The sequence below is a fragment of the Tachyglossus aculeatus genome, chromosome Y4 (assembly GCF_015852505.1).
Source record: "Tachyglossus aculeatus isolate mTacAcu1 chromosome Y4, mTacAcu1.pri, whole genome shotgun sequence".
NCBI lineage: Eukaryota > Metazoa > Chordata > Mammalia > Monotremata > Tachyglossidae > Tachyglossus > Tachyglossus aculeatus.
Window position 1 is genome coordinate 4,159,114 of NC_052096.1, and position 12,548 is coordinate 4,171,661.

Genomic DNA, 12,548 nt, shown 5'->3' on the forward strand with positions numbered 1-12,548 from the left:
GAATAGGGCTCTGCACATAGTAAGCGCTCAATAAATACAATTGATTGATTGATTGATTGATTAAACCCGCTTGAATGAGTGAATGAATGAAATGAAATAGGATTATATTCTATAATATAATTCTATATTATCAATGAAATAGGAAATGAATAGGAAATAAGAAATAGGAATGAAATAGGAGTGCCTGAACGAATGAATAAAATTCCTCCATTAGCATCATCATCAATCGTATTTATTGAGCGCTTACTATGTGCAGAGCACTGTACTAAGCGCTTGGGAAGTACAAATTGGCAACATATAGAGACAGTCCCTACCCAACAGTGGGCTCACAGTCTAAAAGGGGGCTTCAAAACAATTCCATTCCCGGCTCTTTGCCGTGTAGACGGTTCGCGCCCTAATTCCCTCCTCCAAATTTGCAGAGGCGGGATTTGCGAGGCTCCACCAGGACCCAGTTTAAAAATAAAAAGTGATTTAGGAGTTGGGGGTCATTCAAACGCTCCCCATTTCCTATCAAGGGGCGAGGAAAAGGGCAAAAATGGACTTTTTCCGGGAAGGCCCAGCCGCAGGCACCGCTGGGATTCGAACCCAGGATCTCCTGTTTACTAGACAGGCGCTTTAACCAACTAAGCCACGGCGCCGCTGCTGCCACTCTGGCCGCCTGGCCTCTACTACAAAATCAAAAGAACAGGCTATTTGATTTTTTTTTTTTGGTTTTTAATAATAAGAATAATAATAATGATGGCATTTATTAAGAGCTTACTATGTGCAAAGCACCGTTCTAAGCGCGGGGGAGGTTACAAGGTGATCAGGTTGTCCCACGGGGGGCTCACAGTCAACCCCATTTTAATCAATCAATCAATCAATCGTATTTATTGAGCGCTTACTATGTGCAGAGCACTGTACTAAGCGCTTGGGAAGTACAAATTGGCAACACATAGAGACAGTCCCTACCCAACAGTGGGCTCACAGTCTAAAAGGGGGAGACAGAGAACAGAACCAAACATACCAACAGAATAAAATAAATAGGATAGAAATGTACAAGTAAAATAAATAAATAAATAAATAAATAGAGTAATAAATATGTACAACCATATATACATATATACAGGTGCTGTGGGGAAGGGAAGGAGGTAAGATGGGGGGATGGAGAGGGGGACGAGGGGGAGAGGAAGGAAGGGGCTCAGTCTGGGAAGGCCTCCTGGAGGAGGTGAGCTCTCAGCAGGGCCTTGAAGGGAGGAAGAGAGGTAGCTTGGCGGAGGGGCAGAGGGAGGGCATTCCAGGCCCGGGGGATGACGTGGGCCGGGGGTCGACGGCGGGACAGGCGAGAACGAGGTACAGTGAGGTAACTGAGGCACAGAGAAGTTAAGTGACTTGCCTGAAGTCACACAGCTGACAAGGGGCGGAGTCGGAATTTGAACCCATGACCTCTGACTCCAAAGCCCGTGCTCTTTCCACTTCTCTGTTAAAATTATGAACGTTGCCTCTTATAGCCAGAGTTTCCCCCAGTAATAATTATAGTACTTGCTAAGCGCTTACTCTGCGCCAAGTACTGTTCTAAGCGCTGGGGAAGATACGAGATAATCAGGTTGGACACAGCCCCACTCCCCCATTGGGCTCATCCCCATTTTACAGATGAGGGAGCTTTTAGACTGTGAGCCCACTATTGGGTAGGGACTGTCTCTATATGTTGCCAACTTGGACTTCCCAAGCGCTTAGTACAGTGCTCTGCACACAGTAAGCGCTCAATAAATACGATTGATGATGATGAGGGAGCTGAGGCCTGTAGAAGGGAAAAGACTTGCCCAAGGTCACGCGGCAGGTACATGGAGGAGACAGGATTAGAACTCGGGTCCTTCTGACTTCCCAGGCCTTGGGCCCTGCCTCTCTATTAAAGTGTCTCAGGATTTATTTATTTTTCTTGTACATATCTGTTCTATTGATTTTATTTTGTTAGTATGTTTGGTTTTGTTCTCTGTCTCCCCCTTTTAGACTGTGAGCCCACTGTTGGGTAGGGACTGTCTCTATATGTTGCCAACTTGTACTGCCCAAGCGCTTAGTACAGTGCTCTGCACACAGTAAGCGCTCAATAAATACGATTGATTGATTGATTAATTGACTCATCGCCTATCGCTCCAGTTCACTGTGGGCAGGGAATGTGTCTGGTTATTGTTGGATTGTACTCTCTCAAGCGCTTAATACATCAGCAATCATATTTATTGAGTGCTTACTGTGTGCAGAGCACTGTACTAAGCTCTTGAGAAGTACAAGTTAGCAACATATAATACAGTGCTTTGAGCACAGTAAACGCTCAATAAATACCATTGACTGACTAACCGATTGACTAGTGGAGCGGACTGGTGGGTCGGTTTTAAATTATTACAAATTTGGATTATCTGAGTATTTTGATTTTTTTTTCATGGTACTTGTTTAAGCCTTTACTATGTGCCAGGCACTGTTCTATGCGCTGAGGTAGATACAAAGTAATTAGTCAGTCAATCTTATTTACTGAGCGCTTACTGTGTGGCGAGCACTGTGCTAAGAGCTTGGGAGAGTACAATACAACAACATAGCCCTACCCACAAGGAGCTTATGGTCTAGAGGGGGAGACAGACGTTAATAGAAATAAATAAATTACAGATGCATTAATTAATCAGGTTGGACACAGTCCATGTCCCACATGGGGCTCACAGTCTCAAACCCCATTTTACAGACGAGGTAACTGAGGCACAGAGAAGTGAAGTGACTTACCCAAGATGACGTAACAGTCGCGTGGCGGAGTAGAATTCGAACCCAGCTCCTCCCCCTCCATACTCCATGCCTCAGCAGGACGCATCTGGAACAGGCCAGAGTGTAAGTAACCCTTCTGGGCAAAGCACTCTAATTAATTCTTTTAGCATCAATTGCCAACTTGTACTTCCCAAGCGCTTAGTACAGTGCTCTGCACACAGTAAGCGCTCAATAAATATGATTGATTGATTGATCAATTCCCGGTCCCCACATCTCCGTGACTGCCCAGAGTTCTCTGTCGTCATAATCACGTCTCCACTTCATCAGTCTTTATTGAATGCCCAGTAATAATAATAAAGGTACTTATTAAGCGCTTCCTACGTGCCACGCAATATCCTAAACGTTGGGGTTGATACAAGTTAACCAGGTTGGACACAGTCCCTGCCCCACTTGGGCCTCACACTCTTAACCCCCATTTTACAGATGAAGGAACTGAGGCCCAGAGAAGTGAAGTGACTTCCCCAAGGTCACTCAGTAGTGTGTAGGATACCGTCCTAAGGGCTTGGGAGCATAAAGTAGAAGTAAAGGAAACCTTTACCTGCCCTCGAAGAGTTTGCAGTCTAGCGATGGCAGGGAATATGTCTGTTTATTGTCATATTGTCCTCGCCCAAGCGCTCCGTACAGTGCTCTGCATTTTACAGGTGAGGTAACTGATGAGGTAACTGATGAGGTAACTGAAGCCCATCTCTAAAATTTTGTGAAACTGTAAAACTGTAAAAATTTTGTAAAAATCTGTAAAACCCATTTTACAGATGAGGTAACTGATGAGGTAACTGAGGCCCATCTCTAAAATTTGGTAAAACTGTAAAACTGTAAAAGTTTTGTAAAAATCTGTAAAACCCATTTTACAGATGAGGTAACTGATGAGGTGACTGATGAGGTAACTGAGGCCCATCTGTAAAATGGGGATTAATTAAGACTGTGAGGCCCCCGTGGGACAACCTGCTCACCTTGTAACCTCCCCAGCGCTTAGAACAGTGCTTTACACGTAGTAAGCGCTTAATAAATGCCATCATTATTATCATTATTATGAGGTAACTGAGGCCCAGAGAATCAATCAATCGTATATATTGAGCTTTTACTGTGTGCGGAGTACTGTACTAATCAATCAATCAATCAATCGTATTTATTGAGTGCTTACTGTGTGCAGAGCACTGTACTAAGCGCTTGGGAAGTCCAAGTTGGCAACATATAGAGACAGTCCCTACCCAACAGTGGGCTCACAGTCTTAAAGGGGGAGACAGAGAACAAAACCAAGCAAACTAACAAAATAAAATAAATAGAATAGACATATACAAGTAAAATAAATAACTAAATAAATAGAGTAATAAATATGTACAAACATATATACATAAATACAGTAAGCGCTCAATAAATACGATTGACTGACTGACTGATACTGGCTAACCGATGCTGGGTCAAGAGCGGTTCTGATCAACTGTTATAGCGTACTCTCCCAAGCGTTCAGTACAGTGCTTTGCGCACAGCAAGCACTCAATAAATACAATTAAATGAATTAATCACCTGTAATTGCTCAATAAATACGATTGACTGACTGACTGATACCGGCTAACCGATGCTGGGTCAAGAGCGGTTCTGATCAACTGTTACAGCGTATTCTCCCAAGCGTTCAGTACAGTGCTTTGCGCACAGCAAGCACTCAATAAATACAATTAAATGAATTAATCACCTGTAATTGCTCAATAAATACGATTCACTGACTGATACTGGCTAACCGATGCTGGGTCAAGAACGGTTCTGATCAACTGTTATTGCGTACTCTCCCAAGCGTTCAGTACAGTGCTTTGGCGCATAGCAAGCACTCAATAAATACAATTAAATGAATTAATCACCTGTAATTGCTCAATAAATACGATTCACTGACTGATACTGGCTAACCGATGCTGGGTCAAGAACGGTTCTGATCAACTGTTATAGCGTACTCTCCCAAGCGTTCAGTACAGTGCTTTGCGCACAGCAAGCACTCAATAAATACAATTAAATGAATTAATCACCTGTAATTGCTCAATAAATACGATTGACTGACTGACTGATACTGGCTAACCGACGCTGGGTCAAAAGCAGTTCTGATCAACTGTTATAGCGTATTCTCCCAAGCGTTCAGTACAGTGCTTTGGTGCACAGCAAGCACTCAATAAATACAATTAAATGAATTAATCACCTGCAATTGCTCAATAAATACGATTGACTGACTGACTGATACTGGCTAACCGATGCTGGGTCAAAAGCAGTTCTGATCAACTGTTATAGCGTATTCTCCCAAGCGTTCAGTACAGTGCTTTGCGCACAGCAAGCACTCAATAAATGCAATGAAATGAATTAATCACCTGTAATTGCTCAATAAATACGATTGACTGACTGACTGATACTGGCTAACCGATGCTGGGTCAAAAGCAGTTCTGATCAACTGTTATAGTGTATTCTCCCAAGCGTTCAGTACAGTGCTTTGCGCATAGCAAGCAGTCAATAAATACAATTAAATGAATTAATCACCTGTAATTGCTCAATAAATACGATTGACTGACTGACTCATACTGGCTAACCGACGCTGGGTCAAAAGAAGTTCTGATCAACTGTTATAGCGTACTCTCCCAAGCGTTCAGTACAGTGCTTTGCGCACAGCAAGCACTCAATAAATACAATTAAATGAATTAATCACCTGCAATTGCTCAATAAATACGATTGACTGACTGACTGATACTGGCTAACCGATGCTGGGTCAAGAGCGGTTCTGATCAACTGTTATAGCGTACTCTCCCAAGCGTTCAGTACAGTGCTTTGCGCACAGCAAGCACTCAATAAATACAATTAAATGAATTAATCACCTGTAATTGCTCAATAAATACGATTGACTGACTGACTGATACTGGCTAACCGATGCTGGGTCAAGAGCGGATCTGATCAACTGTTATAGCGTACTCTCCCAAGCGTTCAGTACAGTGCTTTGCGCACAGCAAGCACTCAATAAATACAATTAAACGAATTAATCACCTGTCCACTCCTTCCACCACCCCTATTCCAGAATGAGGAAGCACTGTAATATTTTACAGTTTACACCCAGTTCATTAGGACTGTTTTGTTCTGCGCTATGATGGGAGACTCCATGGCAGTCGGAATTAAAAAAAGGAAATATACTTTAAAGTAAATTATTTTAATTTTTTAAAAAAATCCTTCGTAGTCGGCAGGATTCGAACCTGCGCGGGGAGACCCCAATGGATTTCTAGTCCATCGCCTTAACCACTCGGCCACGACTACGTCTATAAAAACTTGCTTTCCCTATGATATCTCTGAGATATGAGAGGTAGGTTTGTCTTCTTTCTTTTATATAATCATCATCATCAATCGTATTTATTGAGCGCTTACTGTGTGCAGAGCACTGTACTAAGCGCTTGGGAAGTACAAGTTGGCAACATATAGAGACAGTCCCTACCCAGCAGTGGGCTCACAGTCTAAAAGATATAATATAATATAAAATATATAAAATATAATATAATATAATAATAATAATAATGGTTTTTGTTAAGTGCTTACTACGTGCCAGGCACTGTACTAAGCGCTGGGGTAGATTCAAGCTAATCAGGTTGGCCGCAGTCCCTGTCCCACATGGGGCTCACAGTCTCAATCCCCATTTTACAGATGTTGGGTAGGGACTATCTCTATGTGTTGCCAATTTGTACTTCCCAAGCGCTTAGTACAGTGCTCTGCACATAGTAAGCGCGCAATAAATACGATTGATTGATTGATTTTACAGATGAGGTAACCGAGGCCCAGAGAAGTGACGTGCTCTGCCCCAGGTCACACAGCAGACAAAGTGGCACAGCCGGGAGGAGAAACCACGAAGAAACCGGCCTTAATAATAATAAATACGGTATTTGTTAGCGCTTATTATGTGCCAAGCACTGTTCTAAGCGCTGGGGAGGTTACAAGGTGATCAGGTTGTCCCACGCGGGGCTCACGGTCTTAATCCCCATTTTACAGATGAGGTAACTGAGGCACAGAGAAGTTAAAGATACAAGGGAATTTGGTTGTCTCAAGGGGGGCTCGGTCTTAATCACAGAGAAGTGAAGTGAGCGGCCCAAAGTCACACAGCTGATACGTGGCAGAGTCGGGATTAGAACCCAAGGCTTTTCAGGGAATGTAGCTGTCATATTGTTATTTGTTTTTGTTATTTGTTATTGTTTTATTTCGTTAGTATGTTTGGTTTTGTTCTCTGTCTCCCCCTTTTAGACTGTGAGCCCACTGTTGGGTAGGGACTGTCTCTATATGTTGCCAATTTGTACTTCCCAAGCGCTTAGTACAGTGCTCTGCACATAGTAAGGGCTCAATAAATACGATTGATGATGATATTGTTCTAGTGGACTCTCCCAAGCGCTTAGCACACTGTTCTCTAGACTTGTAAACTCGTTATGTGCAGGGAGTTATGCTGCTAATTGGGTTGTATTGCCCCCTCCCCCCTTCCCCGCCCCACACCCCCTTGAATTTAGATTTCCTCCCTTTATTCATTCATTCATTCATTCATTCAATCGTATTTATTGAGCGCTTACTGTGTGCAGAGCACTGTACTAAGCGCTTGGGAAGTACAAGTTGGCCACATATAGAGGCGGTCCCTATGCGCGGGCTCACGGTCTAGAAGGGGGAGACAGGCCACAAAACAAAACATATTAACAAAATAAATAGAATAAATATGTACAAGTAAAATAAATAGAGTAATAAATATGTACGTGGCTCAGTGGAAAGAGCACGAGCTTTGGAGTCGGAGGTCGTGGGTTCAAATCCCCACTCCGCAAATTGTCAGCTGTGTGACTTTGGGCAAATCACTGTACTTCTCTGGGCCTCAGTTCCCTCATCTGTAAAATGGGGAATAAGACTGTGAGCCCCACGTGGGACAACCTGATCACCTTGTATCCCCCCAGTGCTTAGAACAGTGCTTTGCACATAGTAAGCGCTTAACAAATACCATCATTATTATTATTATTAAACATATAAACATATTAAACATTTAGGCCTTTCCAGACTGAGCCCCTTCCTTCCTCTCCCCCTCGTCCCCCTCTCCATCCCCCCCCATCTTACCTCCTTCCCTTCCCCACAGCACCTGTATATATGTATATATGTTTGTACATATTTATTACTCTATTTATTTATTTTACTTGTACATATCTATTTATTTTATTTTGTTAGTATGTTTGGTTTTGTTCTCTGTCTCCCCCTTTTAGACTGTGAGCCCACTGTTGGGTAGGGACTGTCTCTATATGTTGCCAATTTGTACTTCCCAAGCGCTTAGTACAGTGCTCTGCACATAGTAAGCGCTCAATAAATACGATTGATGATATATACATAGATACAGGTGCTGTGGGGAGGGGAAGGAGGTAAGGCGGGGGGATGGGGAGGGGGAGAAGGGGCTTTCCCTCAGCCCCATCTCACTTATGTCCTTATCCGTCATGTATTTATTTCTATTCCTGTCTCTCTCCCCCTCCAGACTGTCTATTGTTCTATTACTCTCTCCCAAGCGTTTAGCACAGTGCTTTGCACATAGTAAGCGCTGAATAAATACGATTGAATGAATGATTGAATGAATGAATGTAGCCCAATGTGGGCAGGGAACGCGTTAACCAACGCTGTTCTCTTTTCCTCTCCGAAGTGCTCAGTCTAATAATGATTATGGTGGCATTTATTATTATTAATAATAATAATATTGTTGGCATTTGTTAAGCGCTTACTATGTGCAAAGCACTGTTCTAAGCGCTGGGGAGGTTACCGGGTGATCAGGTTGTCCCCCGGGGGGCTCACAGTCTTAATCTCCATTTTCCAGATGGGGTAACTGAGGCCCAGAGAAGTTAAGTGACTTGCCCAAAGTCACACAGCAGACAAGTGGCGGAGCCGGGATTTGATGCACTGCACTATGGGGATCTGCTGGGAAAGACCCCTCTTTTCATTCATTCATTCAATCGTATTTATTGAGCGCTTACTGTGTGCAGAGCACCGTACTAAGCGCTTAAGCGCGTCTCCCTCCCATCTCCCCAGCGCTTAGGACAGTGTTTAGCACATAGTAAGCGCTTAACAAATACCATTATTATTATTCACTCATTCATTCAATCGTATTTATTGAGCGCTTGCTGTGTGCAGAACACTGTACTGAGCGCTTGGGAAGTACAAGTCGGCAACGTATGGAGACGGTCCCTACAGGCTCACAGTCTAGAAGGGGGAGACAGACAACAAAATAAAACATGTAGACAGGTGTCAAAGCTATATGCACATCATTAACAAAGTAAATAAAATAGTAAATATGTACAAGTAAAGTACAAGTACTTATTGTATATATGAATATATGTTTGTACATATTTATTACTCTATTTATTTACTTTACTTGTACATATCTATTCTATTTATTTTATTTTGTGAGTATGTTTGTTTTTGTTCTCCGTCTCCCCCTTTAAGACTGTGAGCCCACTGTTGGGTAGGGACCGTCTCTATATGTTGCCAACTTGTGCTTCCCAAGCGCTTAGTACAGTGCTCTGCACACAGTAAGCGCTCAATAAATACGATTGATTGATTATTGTACAAGTATGTACTTATGTACAAGTATTTATTATGCTATTTTACTTGTACAATAGCGTAATAAATCTGTACAAATATATACAATATACTATATTATTATTCCGCAGGCCCAGAGGAAGCCCTCAAATATTAGGGAGATTTTTTTTTCCAGAGCACATAGAGATGAGGTGTATGAGCTTTAATGGATGAAAGCGGGCGATAACCGCTTATTTCTAGAAAGTGTGGTTAACAGGAAAGGTTTTGATCAATAGCAGCGTGGCTCCATGGAAAGAGCCCGGGCTTTGGAGTCAGAGGTCATGGGTTCAAATTCAGACTCCGCCAATTGTCAGCTGGGTGACTTTGGGCAAGTCACTTCACTTCTCTGGGCCTCAGTGACCTCGTCTGTAAAATGGGGATTAATCAATCAATCAATCGTATTTATTGAGCGCTTACTGTGTGCAGAGCACTGTACTAAGCGCTTGGGAAGTACAAGATGGCAACATTATAGAGACAGTCCCTACCCAACAGTGGGCTCACAGTCTAAAAGGGGGAGACAGAGAACAAAACCAAACATACTAACAAAATAAAACAAATAGAATAGATATGCACAAGTTAAGACTGTGAGCCCCATGTGGGACAACCTGATCACCTTCTAACCTCCCCATCATCATCATCATCAACAATCGTATTTATTGAGCGCTTACTGTGTGCAGAGCACTGTACTAAGCGCTTGGGAAGTACAAATTGGCAACATATAGAGACAGTCCCTACCCAACAGTGGGCTCACAGTCTAAAAGCGCTTAGAACAGTGCTTTGCACATAGTAAGCCCTTAATAAATGTCGTCATTATTTTTACTAAAATTTAATGTTATTAAAAAAGCACTTCATGGCCCGTACGGGGATCGAACCCGCGACCTTGGCGTTATTAGCACCACGCTCTAACCAACTGAGCTAACCAGCCCGTTGCAGCCTTATTTTATTCGGATCCTTCTTATAGGCGTGCAATGCGTTTTCTTTTTATTAATATTGCTGTAATGTAGGGACTTTTGTTGATATTGTTTTTGGTATGGTATGTATTGAGCGCTTTCTATGCACCAAGCACTGTATTAAGCACCCTGCTACGCGCAAGCTAATCAGGTCTGACACAGCTCGTGTCCCACGTTCCCAGCCTAAATAGGCGGGGCGGGAGGACGGGAGTGGGATGGACGATGAGAACTCGACTCTGATTGGCTGGTTCGAACCCGCTGCCGGATTTCCGCCAATCAGAATTCAACTCTGATGGGCTGGTTCGAACCCCCTGCCGGATTTCCTCCAATCAGCAGCCGGGAGACAACGGCGTGGAGCCCAAGACGCTCACTGCAACAGGGAAAAGGGCCCAGGGTGGGGTGGACTTGGGGTCTACGTTTGGCAAGTCACTTCCCTTCTTTGGGCCTCAGTTACCTCATCTGTAAAATGGGGATTGAGACTGTGAGCCCCATGTGGGACAGGGACTGCGGCCAACCCCATTTACTTGTCCACCCCAGCGCTTAGCACAGTGCCTGGCATATAATAATAATGGCATTTATTAAGTGCTTACTATGTGCAAAGCACTGTTCTAAGCGCTGGGGAGGTTACAAGTTGATCAGGTTATCCCACGGGGGAGCTCACAGTCTTAACCCCCATTTTACAGAGGAAGCAACTGAGGCACAGGGAAGTTAAGTGACTTGCCCAAGGTCACACAGCAGGCAATTGGCAGAGCCGGGATTTGAACCCATGACCTCTGACTCCGAAGCCCGGGCTCTTTCCACTGAGCCACGCTGCTTCTCTACCACAATTATTATGACCACTTACCTGCTCTGTGACCTTGGGCATATCACTTCACCTCTCTGGGCCTCAGTTTCCTCATCTGTAAAATGGGGATTCCATACCTGTCCTCCCTCCTTAGATGGTAAATGCCCCCCGACCTCCATGGGTCAGGCACTTGCAACAGCCTAATTAACCTATCAACCCCAACACTTAAACCCTCAAAAAATATCATTTATTATTATTTATTACCGCATTAGAGTGAGTTTAAGTGAGTAAACTTCTAATACTTGCCTGGAAGAGAAGTTCCATGCAGCCATGGGAGACAGCAGTGAGCCTGGGGAAGGGACTTGGGAACAGGTAGGTGCCCAGGATTAGAGTAAAAAAGTTTCTTTTTGGGTTATTATTTTTTTTAAATGTCATTTGTTATGCACTTTCCATGTGCCAAGCACTTTACTAAACAGTGGAGTAGATACAAGCTCATCAGGTTGGGTACAGTCCATGTCTCACATGGGGCTAAACTCTTAATTTCCATTTTTAGGTGAGATAAATGAGGCACCAAGAAGTGGCATGTCCAAGGTCCCACAGCGGACATATCTTCAATACCTACTTATCTCAAAAATAAGCCCTCGCCTGGTATTGCAAATCACTAGAATCATAACCATCTACGAACACTGTCTCGTGGCATATCTTGTTTCTATTCTTTTCATAAACTTATAATACTCTGCTGTTGGCCCTCTAGACTGGAAGCTCCTTGTGGGGAGGGAACATTACCAATTCTATTATCACCCCTCTTCCAGATACTTAATAGAGGCTTAGCACTCAGTAAGAGCTCAGTAAGCTTGCAGGGAATGTATCTATTTATTGTGCTGTTGAACTCTCCCAGGCGTTTAGTACAGTGCTCTGCACCCAGTAAGCACTCAATCGATACAATAGACTTAATACCCCTGACTTGGTTATATTATTAAAATATCCCATTGAAAATAGTTACACCGCTACATTAAAAATTCTTTTAAAAAACAGAGTTCCCTTTTTTTTCCTCCCCCCTATCACCTTCATATCCCCCCTCAGGTCTGCTTCTCAACACCTCCTGCTCGGGAAATGTTAATCCCCCGAGTGAGCTGTGATTGTGATTTCCAGTTCTTAGTTAGAGGGGAAGAAGGGGATGTGATAAAGACGGGAAACCAGGAGAGAGGAAAGTTAAAGTTGCACCGCTGTTTTGAGTCTGGGGAGAAATGTTAATCCCCAGAATGAGCTGTGATTGTGATTTCCAGTTCTTAGTTAGAGGGGAAGAAGGGGATGTGATAAAGACGGGAAACCAGGAGAGAAGAAAGTTAAAGTTGCACCGCTGTTTTGACTCTGGGGAGAAATGTTAATCCCCAGAATGAGCTGTGATTGTGATTTCCAGTTCTTAGTTAGAGGGG

At 43.3% G+C, this 12,548-nt stretch overlaps 3 non-coding genes across 3 annotated transcripts; all 3 read right to left on the reverse strand.

Annotated features, from left to right (window-relative positions):
* Positions 1-564: 564 nt before the first annotated feature.
* On the reverse strand, positions 565-638 carry TRNAT-AGU. The gene has a single exon. It is a non-coding gene; the product is annotated as a tRNA-Thr (tRNA).
* Positions 639-5,981: 5,343 nt separating this feature from the next.
* On the reverse strand, positions 5,982-6,063 carry TRNAS-AGA. Its single transcript has one exon. It is a non-coding gene; the product is annotated as a tRNA-Ser (tRNA).
* A 4,166-nt stretch (positions 6,064-10,229) lies between these two features.
* On the reverse strand, positions 10,230-10,303 carry TRNAI-AAU. The gene has a single exon. It is a non-coding gene; the product is annotated as a tRNA-Ile (tRNA).
* Between the last annotated feature and the right edge of the window lie 2,245 nt (positions 10,304-12,548).